Source organism: Carlito syrichta, unplaced genomic scaffold (assembly GCF_000164805.1).
Source record: "Carlito syrichta isolate Samal-C Ts95f unplaced genomic scaffold, Tarsius_syrichta-2.0.1 Scaffold305267, whole genome shotgun sequence".
Classification (NCBI taxonomy): domain Eukaryota; kingdom Metazoa; phylum Chordata; class Mammalia; order Primates; family Tarsiidae; genus Carlito; species Carlito syrichta.
Window position 1 is genome coordinate 73,231 of NW_007249363.1, and position 15,532 is coordinate 88,762.

At 36.0% G+C, this 15,532-nt stretch overlaps 1 protein-coding gene across 1 annotated transcript in view; it reads left to right on the forward strand.

Annotated features, from left to right (window-relative positions):
- Positions 1–15,532, forward strand: part of ZNF804B (zinc finger protein 804B) — a 614,329-nt gene that overhangs the window by 12,302 nt on the left and 586,495 nt on the right. The window lies entirely within an intron of this gene.

The following is a 15,532-nucleotide window of genomic DNA, read 5'->3' on the forward strand; positions in this document are numbered from 1 at the left end:
CCAACCCAAAAAAAAAAAAAAAAAGAAAGAAAGAAAAGAAAAGTGAACATTCTTATTTTATTCTTGTTCTTAAGGGATTATGCTTTCAACTTTTTCCCATTTAATATGTTGTTGGCTGTGGGTTTTTCATATACAGTTTTTATTATTTTGTGGTATGTTCCTTTGATGCATAGTTTGTTGAGGGTTGTTATCATGAAAGTATGTTGGATTTTATTGAATGTTTTTCTGATCATGTGTTTTTTGCTTGTAATTATATTTAGTGGTAAATCACATTCATTGATTTGCATACGTTGAACCACCCTTGCATCCCTGGTATGGTCAGTTTTTACATACAAATAAATTTTTTTACAGCTGTTAATAAATATTCAATTTATTTGCCTTATTTGGATCCTAAACATTGGAAAGATCCTTAGCAATCTAGTTTAGATTCCCACTACATATTTTTAATATATCACCATGGTAGGCAGAATAGTGGTTTCCTTAAAAATGTCTGTTTTCTAATCATCAAAACCTACAAATATGATTCCTTATATGGCATGAGGGACTTTGCAGATATTATTCAATTAAGGAAGTTGATAATATTATCCTGTTCATGCACATGGGTCCAATACAATCACAAGGGTCTTTATAAAGAGGGAGACAAATTTCAAAATCAGAAGGGAAGTTTTGAAAATGTTATATTGCTGGATTTGAAGTTAGAGGAAGGGTCCACAAGCCAAGGAAGACAGATGACCTCTTGAAGTTGAAAAGGCAACTAAATGGATTCTCCCATAGAGCCTCCAGAAAAATCACAGATTTATTAACACCTTGGTTTTAGCCCAGTTAGAGTTCTAACCTAAAGGACTCCAAGATAAAAAATTTGTGTGGTCTTAAGCCAGTAAGTTTGTGATAATTCAATCACCCTTCACCTTAGAATGGGTGAACATTTCCAGTGGTGGAGGTCTCTCTGCTTACCAAGTTGACTTATTCTCATGCAAGACTATTTGAATTAATTTCAAGTCTCCTGCCTGTACCCAAATAACTCTGTCTCCTTCTTTCTTTTACTTACTTGTCTTCAGTGTATGCTTTTTGAAGTAAGAGAGTAGGAAAGCAAGAAGAGCTCCCTCTTGAACATAATATATATCTTTAAATATTCAGCGATAGCTGGTAACTTTCATTGTTAAGTCATAGAAAGAACTGAAACAGTTGTGAGAACAAAGAATATCCAATGGCTTGTATGTCACCTGCATTATTTTCTTATATATTAATTGAAATTTCTGAAACTCAAAATGCTTTCTTACATGTTTCAACATGTAATACAAGTTTTGAAATATAATATACTGGCAGTTTTTATATTCTTGATAAAATGATAAACTCAATAAAACATTATTGTACATTTAGAAAAATACTGTTCACATGATCAGTTATTGTCTACTTTTTTCAGATTATTTCCTTTTTATACAGCCTGCATCCTGTACCAATAGGGTGAACTTAAAAACACAAAAATTGGAACATTTTTAAGGCATTATCTTAAGGTTATCATGTTTTATTTAGTCTTCCATTTAAGATTGGGGGAAAATTTTTAGTTTTAAATAAAGTATGAAATATCAGTTGAAGTAATATTTATAATTTCATAAAATTAAAAAGTAATTATGCTAGACATAGTAGTATCTAAAAGTTATTTTAATTTTGTATTGAAGAATAACATAATATATACATTGTCACAAATCACATATGTACAGCTTTTTAATGTCCCAGGTGTAGATGTAGAACATACACATCCTGGAAGCCTCAGATGAGCCCTTTACCAGGCGCCACCACCCCAAAGGCAAACACTGTTCCAACACCATAGACTATAAACTGCCTTATTAAAAAATTAATATTAAAGAAATTTTAGTAAAGAATACGTATATTTTCTGCTCAACTGACAAACTATTGAATTAAAGCTCTCATTTTTGGGTGGGAGTAGTAACTAGATAGTGTCTCAAGTTGCTTCACTTTTCTGCTTCGCTTTGAGTGCCCAAAGCAAATTTGCTAACCATTTGAAACAAATGAATGCTGATTAGGTGGAAAATGAATGGATTTATGCTAATAAAACATACGGATTATATCCAGAGTGACATCTGTGAAGTACTTCATTATCTTTTCTGTAGTATTGCATGTTGGTATTCAAAGATATGACCATTATGTAGATTTAAAAATCTCTTGCAAGTGGCTAGGAATGACTCTTTGTTGACTTTATGTTATTTGACAGATGTGAATTATGTATTTAGTGGCAAGAAAACAATAAATAATTAAAAGAAAGAAACCTCTAGCTTGGACTTCTCATAAAAGTGAAATTTATGTGTAAATTGTATGTAAACTTTATTATAAAAATTGTTATAATTTCTTTTTTTTTTTTGAGTTGGAGTCTCACTCTGTTGCCCAGACTGGAGTGCAGTGGCTGCTCCCGGCCACTGCAGCCTCGAACTGCTGGGCTCCAGAGATCCTTCCGCTTCAGCCTTCCAAGTAGCTGGAACTACAGGCGTGTGCTACCACGCCCAGCTCATTTTTTATTTATTGTAGTGATGAGGTCTCGCCAAGTTGCCCGGGCAGTTCTCGAACCCGTGGGCTCAGGCAATCCACTCACTCGGTCTCCCAAAGCACTGGGATTACAGGCTGAGCCACCGAGCGTGGCTGTTAGAATTTCATAAGCATATACAAGGATAAAATACAAGTTTGTGTCACTATGGAAACAGGATTATTGCCAAGAAGATTATAGATAAAACCCGAACAATTCTTATATTGATCAATCCTTATTTAAATGAATTTAAATATATTTAGATAATTGGCCATGTAGTTTACATCAAATATAATGCTTTTCGTATGCTGCATAGTATACATTCAAGAGGTCTGTAGAATGTTGCTGGGAAGGAGAATTATGGTGGCTGTCACTGATGATTTGCTTTCTTATTGTAGAAAGAAGATTTGTGAAATTGTGTTATAAAGGAAAAGTAATAAAAAGTAATACACCTTCTTTATATGTTTCTTCCAATGGTAGGTCACTTTTCTGTGAATTTGTTTTAAATCACACTCTGTTTCAATCTCTGTGGTCATCATGATGCATTTCATCCCTGGAAGTGATAGGGAAAACCAGTCCTTCTCGGGAAATAGAGCAGGTGAGAAAGTACAGTTGGAGAGAAATGATAATTAGCAGAAAAATATTCACAGGAAGTGGACTTTGGTAGGTTTATATAGTATATAGGAATAACTTAATCTGAAGGTTTTAGAATTAGACCAAAAACACAGCAACTGGAATACAACATGTGATTTGATCGTATGACACAAATTTGGGTACATGAAGTTTTAAATTCTTCATTAAGTCATGGATATAAAGCTAGCTCTAGTATTCAGTTTCTGATCTTGATGAGTGCTGTGTTCGATGATGTGTGGAAAGAACTGCAATCTTAAAATTTCTTACTGCCCTGTTTGGAAACAACTCACTAATGTTTGACTAGTGTTTTTCAGGCTGTTTTATTTTTAAAGCTTTGATATCCTTTGTTCAAACAAAATCCTAGAAGCTTGACAAAATAGGTATAAGCAGAACTCCTTTATCTAAAGGTGAGGGAAGGTCTGAAATGGTGAAAAGTTCATGCTTTTCCTTTGTATCTGGGCATAGAAGTTGCATTTGACAGAAGCCCTGGAGGTCTATGATTTGAATACTACATTGACGGACTATAAAAGATAAGCACCTGGTATTTGCAAAACATGGTTAAAATGCTTCTATCTTACCTTGAGTAACTCGATTGGCTATCTGAAACATTGCCAATTAATTTCATCTCTAGACACTGATTTTCTATCTGTTTAATTCTGTTTGCAATTTTTATGGAAAATGTTAAAATGACCTTGGGAGCTCAGCTCTCAGGAATACCTGATTGAATAAGTTCAAGGGGGCATAAGAAGTTTTTCTTAACTTAAAGCTAAGTGCCCAGAGGAGGGGAGACCCACTTTAAACAGTGAAGTAGGAATTAGCCATATGTGGTGTAGAAATCTGTATATAAGAGGTTTGTCTGGGGAAAGCCAAACATTTCTAGAATTAAAAACAGAAAAGCATTTCAATTGCAGAATCAAAGTCATTCATTAGATCAATTATATTCTCAACAAGTGTTTGTTAAGTATGTGTCAGTCACTTATTGGACGTATAGAAAAACTGAAAGGTAAACCACACTGTGGGAAGAGAAGAGATTTCCCATGAACCAAATAATCTCACCTACTTACAAGACTTGGTAAGTGACCAAATTCCTTTGGATAAAACAAAAAAGAGAAATTTAAAAAAAAAATGAGGGAAGGGGCATCTGAAATGGATGAGCTGAGATAGTTATCGCTTTACCATGATTCTGTTGTCCCATTTGCTGAATGCTTAGATCAGAGTTTAAAATTAATTTAGATCTAGAGTATTCTAAGTTTTTATCTGTAGACTTCTCAATTCTATTCTTTGGTCTTGTCTTCATATGGATTTCTTATTTTTATTTATTTATTTTATTTTGAAACTTCATCCATCTGCAAGAAACCCAGGGCATGACAGCTATGGAAGGCAGGGCTCTTGTAATTTTGTTGACCTGGTTGTGGGGTGTAGTTGTGGGAGCCAGCACCAGAAGTGTGATCAGCTGAAGGGTTATTGTAGGTGTAGAATCAAGAAAAGATAAAGTAATAGAACACTAGAATGGAATTTGTGTCACGTGAGGGAGAGAATGCTCCATTTTCCTGGGGATTTTTGGGTAGGGGTGGTCCAGTTGGCCCCTGTTCTTAGTGCAGTTTCTGTTTCTACTCCAAGGAGAATTCTCTGTTCCTAGTGGTCTATGGCAGATATTTCAATTTAAATGCTACTAAATGCAAATATACATAAGAAATATCTCTTCACCCTGCTAGGTATTTTACTCTTTAATATGAATACATGGTCTGGAAAAGATTTTTCTGTTAATACCACTTCTTTCTCTGCAAGAAAAGGAAGAAGACAAGAGGATAGTGAAAATATTGGATGGGAGCACTGAAGAGGAGTTTTATTTTAAGCTTTAGAAGGGCTTTAGGGCCCGGTAGAGTGTGGAGATCACAAAGAGGAAGCCTCTAATAATAAAACAAAAGACTTAAAGGAAAGGTCACTGGGTGGATGAGCTCGATGTTGCCCTGTTTGGAAGATATAGATTGTCACCCAGGCTCCCAGTGGACAATTCTTAAGGTGATTATGGCTCTGCCTTGAAGGTGGTGGAGTTCAGGTCTTAAGTTTTCACAAACCATTTTGAGGTCCTTACTACATACTGGGCACTGTACCAGGTGCTGGTAATAGTGAAGTCAACACAACAGGCATGATATTTGTCTTAGCAGAGACTAAGATAGAAAATGAAAATAGGCAATGCACATTTTTATTTCATAGTACCTTATTTACAAACACACAGATTCCTGTGAAGAAAAAAAAACCTGATGCATATAACAGAGTGACCCTGCTTAGACCTAGAATTGGTGAAGACTTCCCAGCTAATCTGAGATATGAGGAATGAGATGTTATTCTGGCAGAGCCCTGAGTTGGGACTGAATGACTCTGTGGGTATGGACTGAGGGGAGGCAAGCCAAGGTAGGACTGGTAGGTAAGGAGCATCCATACATAATGCAGTAGGCCATATAACAAGGAAATAGGGAAATCATCTCAGGTAGATAGATTTATAACTTGTAATCTTACTACAGAATCAGACATTATCAATCTGTACTACTGGCATGAGATCCTCTAGTTACTTCAAGTTGTTTGTGCCAAATTAAATAGGTAAACATGACTTTTGTTGTTGTTGGTATTACAAAAAAAAAAATCAGAAATAATTTTTTAACAAAAAAGTAAGAGTTCCAAAGTTGAATAGTCATTAATCTATTAACCTGTGCAGTAAATTAATGATAAATGAACTTTTTCTTATTAGAAGAAACTTTTGAAACTTCATCCATCTGTGTATGGATCTTACAGATCCATACACAGGCATGATGTTATCATTTAAGGACCCCCCAGCATAATCCTCTTTGCTGCACTTAGGGTAATCAGAGTTTGTCTGGCCAAATATGGGCTTTTGTTTTCCTTTAAGAGTATATAATATTTCTTTAAAGAGGGCCAAAGAAAGTGGAGGTTTTCAGAATCTTTTAAATCAATTTAGAACCTCATTTTCTTTTTGTTAAGAAAACTAGAGACCATTAATATAATCACACTGAAGATTCAAGTTAAGAGTCACTTACTGCTGGATGATGACTTAACAGCAGATGGGGCAGCTCTCCAGATCTCTGCAAAGCACGTGTTCTTCTGGTGTTGCTAGTGACAAAGGCTTCATGTTTCTGTATTTATTTAAAAGTATAATAACTGTGATGTGTGTAGGGTTTTGTGGTATAGTTTATGTGTGCATTTTGCTTGGATTTGTGTGTTTTCCTTTCCTGCTCCCCCATTTTAAGGTTGGAGCATAGAAATTTCCCTTTCTTGTATTAAGTAGTGCTTAAGGGTACTGATGTTAGAGTTGGACTAAGCTGGTTTGACCTTCCACTCCAGCTCTGACCAGCTGTGTGACTACCTCACCACTGTGAGCCTTAGGTTTTTCACTTGAGATGTTGCTTGTCTTATAGGGGCTTCGTAGGCAGTGAATGAGATCATGAATGGTAAGTGCCTACCTAGCACAGGGTCTGGCATGTAGTAAGTGCACAATGAAAAGCAGCCAATGGTTAATTCTGTCATAACCAGATTGTCCTGTCAAAAACAGGTTTCCATGACCCCTTAAAATATTCTCAACACTGACTGAGAACTTAACACCTTTTAAATCAAATTGCTGCAATTGCTGCTCTTTTAGATGGCCCTATCAGATTGTGCTTTATTGTAGTTGGGTTTTCTTGGGAAGAGCAGCACAGGCATGGGGGCCAGTTAGCATTCTGTCGAGCACAACTGTTGCAAATAGCAGCTCAGTGTTTTTGCAACTTTCATGATAAAAATGCTCAGTGTGGCCTACTTTCCTGAAACAGCCTTAACTCAAGACAATGATACATTTGAAGTGGCTTTTCTATTTTTCTTGGTGCTTTTTGTCAGAGCAAATTGAGTTAAGTAGTCCAGTTGTTTTTATGATCTTGCTGCCATGTGGAAGGAATTTTTCTCCTCTTTTCTGTAGGGACAGCTATTTAATCTAGAACTACTGCCTCTGTGCTGGTAAACAAGTACCCTCATTACTGTGTTGAAATGTCTTTCACTGTCTAGAAATTCTAACCAATCAGTACTGCGCCCCACCTCGTTTACTTTCTTTTCTCAACAAAAACCTATTTTAACAGCAGATTATTTGAAATGAGGAAATATTATATGATAGAGGGTTGTGTATGTTATACCTACGCTCACATTAGCATAAAAATTTGAGGTTCATGTGTAGATAAACGCTTTTAGACACATACATTCTGCTCTTAACTCGTAAGTCACATAATATATCATTGCCACTTCAAGATGCAAAAAGTATTTGTATCAGTGTCTAGCCAGGAAAATGGAAACCATTCTCAACTTTTCAGATAGAGGGAATACAATGCAAGGAATTGCTTCCAATGTGTTGAAAAGCCTGAGAGAGAAAAAGGAAGAAAATGCTATTATCAGAGATTAGTAACTGCAGGAAGTTACTACTGCCCCTAGGGCTGAAGGGACAAAAGAGAAAGTGGTACTAGCTGGACCCTATAAGCATACACTCTGGTAGTACTGCTGCTGCTGTCTCTGCTGCAACCACCTTGCTACCGCTTTGCAGACACCCATAAGCTCACTGGTGGGACCCTGGGCTTGCTGTACAGCAGCTTGTACCTACAGTTGTGCTGCTATTGCAGAGAAGCCAGCACTGCTTGGTGCTGCTGCCGCCACGACCAAAACTCATGAGTGCTAAGATACTAAGGTACCTGAATGAAGAAGGAGAAGGAAATAAATTACAACTTCTTTCCTTCTCCTAACTTCCACTCTCCCATCAGTGCTTTCCATTGACCAACCCGACCAGAAACCAGCTGACAAGGGCTTCTGAGATATGCACTTCAAAAGCTCCCTGACAGCAGTTTACAGGTATGCAGTCTCAGAGGAGTGTAGGAAGAGTGAGAATAAAACTGATTACCAACAGATACCCACCACTGCATTTATGCCACTTATTATAAGATTGCAGAAACTAAAAGAGAGGAACATTCGCTGATGAAGGAAATTATCTTCTGAATACATGTTATCTGTTAGATAGAAATATGAAGGGTGTGTACAAATAACTATGTTTAACCCAGATCTAATGCAGTAGCTTCCTATTGACACTGAAACAAATGACCACAAATTTAGTGACAAAACATCACATATTTATTTTTTTTCAGTTCTGTAGATCAGTAGACTTACAAAGGTCTCATTGGGCTAAAATCAAGTTAAGAGTAGAGCTGTCTTCCTTACTGGAGGCTTTAAGGGAAAATCTAGTCTCTTTTTTTTTTTACCAGCTTCTAGAAGTTGCCTGCATTCTTTGGCTTATGGTTACTTATGTTGATTTTCAAGCCAGCAAGTTCTTCTCATGTGGCTGTCTTTGTGATTCTCTGCAGCGGTGAAAAATTCTTTGCTTTATAGGACTCATATGATTAAATTTTGTGCACTTGGCTAATCTAGGATACTCTTTCCATTTCAAAGTCCTTAGTTCCAATCACATCTTCAAGTCCCTTTGGACATGTAAGACCGCATTCACAGATTCTGAGAATAGGATCAGACATCCATGGGGGGCATTATTCTGTTTACCCTATCTCAGAATTGTATTATATATAATAATTTAATATAATTTCATAATGTATATACTGGTTATCAGCTTCCTTAGTAATCTCAAAGATAATCATCTTTCTTTTTTTTTTTTTTTTTGAGTTGGAGTCTCACTCCGTCACCTAGACTGGAGTGCATTGGCCACTCCCGGCCACCACAGCCTCGACCTGCTGGGCTCCGGTGATCCTTCCGCCTCAGCCTTCCAAGTAGCTGAAATTACAGGCACGCACTACCACGCCCAGCTAATTTTTTGATTTATTGCAGAGATGATGTCTCACCAAGTTGCCCAGGCGGGTCTCGAACCCGCGGGCTCAGGCAATCCACTCACCTCAGCCTCCCAAAGTGCGGGATTACAGGCTGAGCCACCGAGCCCGGCTGATAATCATCTTTCAAACTAAATTACTCTTCCACCAAATGTACTTTTAACTGGGGACATTGTTTTCATCTAGCAACCTAGGCTTGAAGTTTGAGAATGTTTTTCTGTAGTTGCTCACCAGATAGGTAAATCTGTTAATTTTTTTCCTAAATGTATTTCCAATCTACCCCTTCCCCTGCTCCTCTCTTCTCACTTCTATATCCTGCCAAGGAACACAGACATTTTCCATTTTCCTGAAAAGAAAGTACTTCTTGATTAATGGTGTCTGTCATCTTGCTAGCCGGTGAAGCAGTTAGTGAGTACAAGGTATCCATGTTGTCTGCTCCAATGGCACTTTCAGTCTAGTATGGAAAATGTACATTAAACAAATGAATCTGTGTGATCAATGTCCTCTTCTGATCTATCTGCTCATGTATCCCTGGTTCAGGTTTCAAACATTGGGGGTCAGATTTCTGAATAGTCTAGAGAGAGGACAAGTTGGCTGATTTAAATGCAATAAAAGTAAGTACTTTTTGTGCATGTATGTCACTTTTTCCTGATTCTGGAATATAAAGTTGGAAAATAAGACTGATAAATTACTGTCAAATATGGTAACTTTGTTTTAATAAAATCAAGCGAGAATGGCCTTAGAACTCATCTAGATCAGTTGTTCTTTAAATGGGATTAAATTACAGATTTCAGGATCCCATACTAGACTTAATGATTCAGAAAGTATTGGGGCCTGGGACATGAATTTTACATATGCAGCCCATGATCTTGTGGTATACATCAACACAATGGAATTATTGAACTAATGTCAATTTATCAGTAATCCCCAGATTTACAACACTGAGGCCAGAAGTGGAGGAATGTTTTATGACTTGCTCACCCTTTGTCTTCTTCTTTTCCCATTAGTAACTTCTGTAGGTATGCTCTGTGAAGCTTCTCTATTGATTAATATCTCCTTAATGCCCAGTTCACAATCATAGTAACAGGTAGGAAGTATTCATTCTACATTTGACATACTGTGCTGACTCTATCTTTTTTGCATGCTATCTTACTTAAGCCTTAACACAACTTTAAGATGTAGCCACTGTTATCTTTCATTTTGCAAATGAGATGAAAAACTCTGAAAACTTCAACTTCATACTTCACAACTATTGAGAGGCAGAGAGCTGGGGTTTGGTCCATGACCCTCAGAATATAAAGCTCAAGTGTGAAACTTCTTTCCTGAGAATTGACATTTCCTATTATGTGCTACCATGACAATTTTCACATTCTTTTATTACAGAATAATGGCATTTAAATGGCTGGTTCCCATGTCTGTTTCCCTTTCTATGATTCTCCTGGACATAGCTATCTTTTTTTATCCAGGTAAATGGCAGTACCAGGGTGCTGTAGGGTCTGTGACTTAGTCGATACTCAATAAAACTCTGCCCATTTGGTCATTCATTCATTCAATCTTAGTCAATTAGAATGGGTCAAAATGTAAATACTAAGTTAAAGTAAAATTTGGGTATCTGCATGTACAACAAACTTAAAAGACAAAATCTTGGAGAAATATTCATACATAAGCATTTAATATGTAGTTCTAATTAACTTTAGTTATTAGTAATACATTAATGGTAAAGACTCTTGTTATTGACAATTGCACAAAACTATAAAGACATCTTCTGAGAACACAAAGAAATTAAGAATGCATAATAGTTCAAAAGTGAAGGAAACACTTTTTAACAATTTTATCTCACATAAACTATAAATAATGTTATAATGTGAAAACCCTAAGTTATTGCTCTTCATAGGAAAAATAAAAATTGTATTTTGTTTCCCTTTATCTTATGCACTTGTTCTTATTTTGTCATGTACGAATTCTGTTTATAACTATAAATATTAAAACCAATTTATTTATGTCAAGTGGCAAGGCACAGTGGTATTACTGCCTTATTCTTTTATGCACATATAGTTAGGCAACCAATTTCTTTCTAAAAACATATAATGAAAACAAAACTCTATAAAATGGAAGAGTCTATTTTCACTTTAGAATTGAGTTATTTGAAATAATGAAATATTACACCATTTAATTATAATGGTAGAGTAATTTTTTAATGTTCACATTGTTATTGAAGAATTCCAGTAAGGTTTCCATAGTGCATAATAATAAAAGTTAATTAACTGATCAGTGTCCATTGTCTGAATTGGTGTTTAAGTGTTTATTAAAGGGTAGCTTAAATTATTCCAGATATTAAGAGCAACAGCAGAAGCCTGTCTAAGGACTTACATTGTACTTTATCCTGCTATGAGATATTCTAGAATATCTTCAGCCTACTGGATCCTTGTCACAGAAGCATTATATACCAGCAACTTGACTATTAATAATTGGCTTTACATGCCTGAGGTCTTCCTCGGCTGCTAGTCAGAATTTAAACCATTTTATGTCATTCTCACAAAACTGATCATCATAGCTGCATTATAGAAAGTACAAGCCAACAGACCATCCTCCAAACTCTGCTTAATTCAACACACATTTATGGAGCTGCTGGTTTTTTTATATATTGTTTATCTCATTTAATATTAGCATGTCCATTCAATTCACAGTTTACAAAACAAAACTGAAATTCAGAGGTTAAACAACTTTCTGAAGGTCACAGCCAGCAGAACCTGAGATTGGAACACAAATCTTCTACTGTGAAACCTAGAATTCTTTCCACTATGTGTGAGTAGGTTGCTTTGAAAAACATCAGGTTACTTAAGAATTGTTTGCTTCTAGTACAAAAAAAACCCCAACCAAACAATACATTACCTGACATAAGCAAAAAAGAATTGCCTGATTGGAAGGATTAAGGAGTAGAAAATGTCATCAGGCCTCAGCCAGGAATGGGAAAGAGAATCACGTGCTGAGATGACTGTTTCTCTGCTATTCCCAGAGACCTCATCTCTGCTTCCTACTTTAGCTTTGTAATTTGCTGCCTTACAGATGGGCTTTCTCTGTGCCTGATAAATAAAAGATGATTTCAGCCTGTGTGTGTGTGTGTGTGTGTGTGTGTGTGTGTGTGTGTGTATGTGTGTGTGTGTGTGTATGCATGTGAGTGTATAACAGGGCAAGAGGTAGGAGAGAAAGAAAGACTGAATGGAGGAGAGGGTGACAGGGTCACACATCTGTGGCTCACACAGGGAGCTATGGAAAAAGACACACTGAGAAAGGTTCATGGACAAAGGGAGACATAATTAGTAGAAATAATCTGCCTTCTTTACACAAAGTCTTTCTTTTACAGCACTGTTAAACATTGGTAGTTAAAACCCTGTTTCTTTCATCTTTCACTTGATTGGGAGCAGTTTTATGAATCCTAATTGATTTCTCCAGTTTAAGATAGCTATGTATATAAATATATGTGCATGCATACACATATGTATCCATATACACATATCTCTAGCTATAATTGCATTTTGTATGCACATGTATTTCTATTCATGCATGCAATGTATTCCTGTTAATCAGTGGGAAGTCATCTTGATCAATAAATATTTTGGTGTCTTTTCTATACTATAAAGGTGGAAACACTGGTTTATTCTCATTTGTAAGCTAATTACTTGTGCTTATACAACCATCATTTGGTTAATATTAGCAGGAAGAACCAGACAGTGCCAAAAATAAGATATGGTGCTTCTGTAAGTAGAATGTGCTTGTTTGTAAGCTGTGGTTTTCTAACTCTTCTGAAATGGTATAGTACCCTGAGTGAACATCTTTAGGCATGGGTGAATGGCCTTCCTAGGAATTATCCCACAAAGCAGCATTTATATACAAGATGACTCTTGGAGAAACATCATACTCACTTCAACTTAATATTATGTGAAAAACCTAAACATTTCTTCAGTTACAGAAACACTGACACTTTTATGAAAAGACCAAAAGTACAAAGGTCAAATTGATAATTGCCTCTCCTTTATGTGGTAAAAGGAATACAAAAACTGCAAAAAATCATCCTATAAAAAGATAATATTAGTACATTTATAAATATATTCTGGTAATATACTTCTGGCTGAAAAAATATTCAAGAACTTTTTTGTCTCTTACAGCTCATCACTCAGCTCCATCGCCCCTAAAAATTCAACCTAATAACCACAAGGCTAATATGCCAAACTTTTAAAATCGTAAAGATTTTACATGCTGTTTGTGCTTTGTAAGAATGTGGAAAGTAACATTTAGCAATATGTGAATTTTGGGAAAAATTATTTACCAGGGATAAGGCAGTAGAGGAGTAGCCCTGACTTTACCAGGGAAAATAAGAAAGCTGTGGCTTATATCTGGTTTTTGTCTTCTTAACAATAGTGCTGTGACTTTGGGTAGGTCTCTACTTGCATCATTTTCCTCATTGTGGTACTAGGCTGGAACAGACAGCATTGAAAGCTCCCTTAGTTCTCATGCTTATGGGATTTCTTAATATATAATATCTTAGTGACATGGCAGTCATGTTTCTTAAAAAAGTAAATTTTGAAAAGAGATAGTGCTGGTCATTTTTGAAGGTGGGTGACAGACAAATGAGTTCATTATAGCATTCGTCTTTGTGAATAAAAATTTTCAGGGAAACAGAGAAAGAGAAACATAGCTATAGAAAATGGTTGCACGATAATAAAAAGAATGGATATTGAACTTCCTTGCCTCCTCCACTCTAAAAAAAATGTTAGTTCATTTTAAGGAGTTACCTTAAAAGTATAAAAGGTAATATAAACAATATAATATAGTAGGAAGTAGAAATGGAAAAGCTGGAAAATTTTTCAAGATTCCTTAAGTCACTTCAGTTGAAATGCTTTTATCATTTTGTTATGAATATCATATAAGATGTGTTTATAGTCAAGTTTAGTGAATATATATTACAGAAATAAGTGGCTCATGAATTCACCATCATTTTGGATTATGCATTATTGCTCTTTAAAGTCTTGAATTTGGAAAATTGAGATTTGATTGTAATTTGTTTGCATCATGTCCTGACTGGACAAAGAAAGAAGTGACCTGAGTAAAGGCCAACTTCTAGATCAAAACTTACAAATATAATGAGGTTGATCCATAAAGTATATAAAGCACATAAGGCATTCTGAAATCAACTATAAAAGTTTGACCATGGAAATACCAGTGTACAAACCAAGACATTAGAGCTCACACATATTCTACACTGACTTTCTGCACATTAGGTTTCTTCTACAGGTTAGTACAATTAATCTAAACAAATGCTTATTGAGAAACTATTCTTTTCCAGAGTCATATACATAATCAGTTGGGGGACTTTTAAAGTACAAGTACATTGCTACCCAAAACTGGATAAACCTCTTTTCTTTTAGGGCAACAATTAGACATTTAATCTCACATGAAAGGACACATTCCTTACTGAAAACCAGAATAAACTGGTGGTCTTCCTCGTAGTAAAAAGTTTTGGTCTTAAAAGATTTAAGAATCTAAAAATAAATCTTACATTTCAAAATCTCCTCTGCAAATTCACTGCCTATGGCCAGGCTTTTGTACATATTGGCTATACTTGTCCTATTTTCTCATCCAAACCTTTCTCCGCAACCTACTGCGCCTCTGCTATGATGCATGGGTCACTCTCCCCAAGTCATTAGTGACCCTTTTTTGATAAACTTAAAATTGTCGTCTCTTCCTTACCCTGAGGCAGCATTTGATGTAGCATTGATCTAGAAAATGTTATTTTCCTTTGTTCCCTACTATCACCTTCATCTGCTTTTCTTTCTCTGCTTATGTGCAATTTAAATTAAATAAAATCTTCTTATATCTCTTTGTGGGTCCTCCTTCTTCTGCCGTGGGCTTTTCACAGAGTTTTGAATGAAGCTCTCTTCTCTGCTCATTTTGTATATTTTGTGTGATGCTAGAGCCACTCCTGAATTCTCAGTTATCTGTAAACAGATTTCCAATCTTCACATGCTTGTCAGATCTATCTCCTGAGCTTCAGAGCAACATATCAAACTCTCTATTGGATAGCTTAGCATCGATGATTCTCAGACACCTCAAATTCATCATGTTCAAAATGGAAAACCTCCTCTCAGTCCCTACAGAACCCAAACCGCTGCTCCTCTTGTATTTCCCATTTCAGGGAATGGCATCTCCATCTGTTAAATATTTCATCCTTGACTCCTTCCACTTCTTCAAAGCCTCTACTTTCAACCAAATACCAAGATATCAGACACATCTCTTGATTCTCTCCACCTATTTCTAGTCATTATAACACATTATAGAAGTCTGTCTTTGTACAGACTTCTATCACCTCTTACCCTGATTGTTGTAATAGTCTCTTAACTGGTGTATCCAGTCTGGTTCCCTCGTTCCCTTCCAATCTTTTTCCCCCAATTCAAAGTAGTACCTTTATAATGAATATCTAATCATACTATTTCTTTGATTAAAA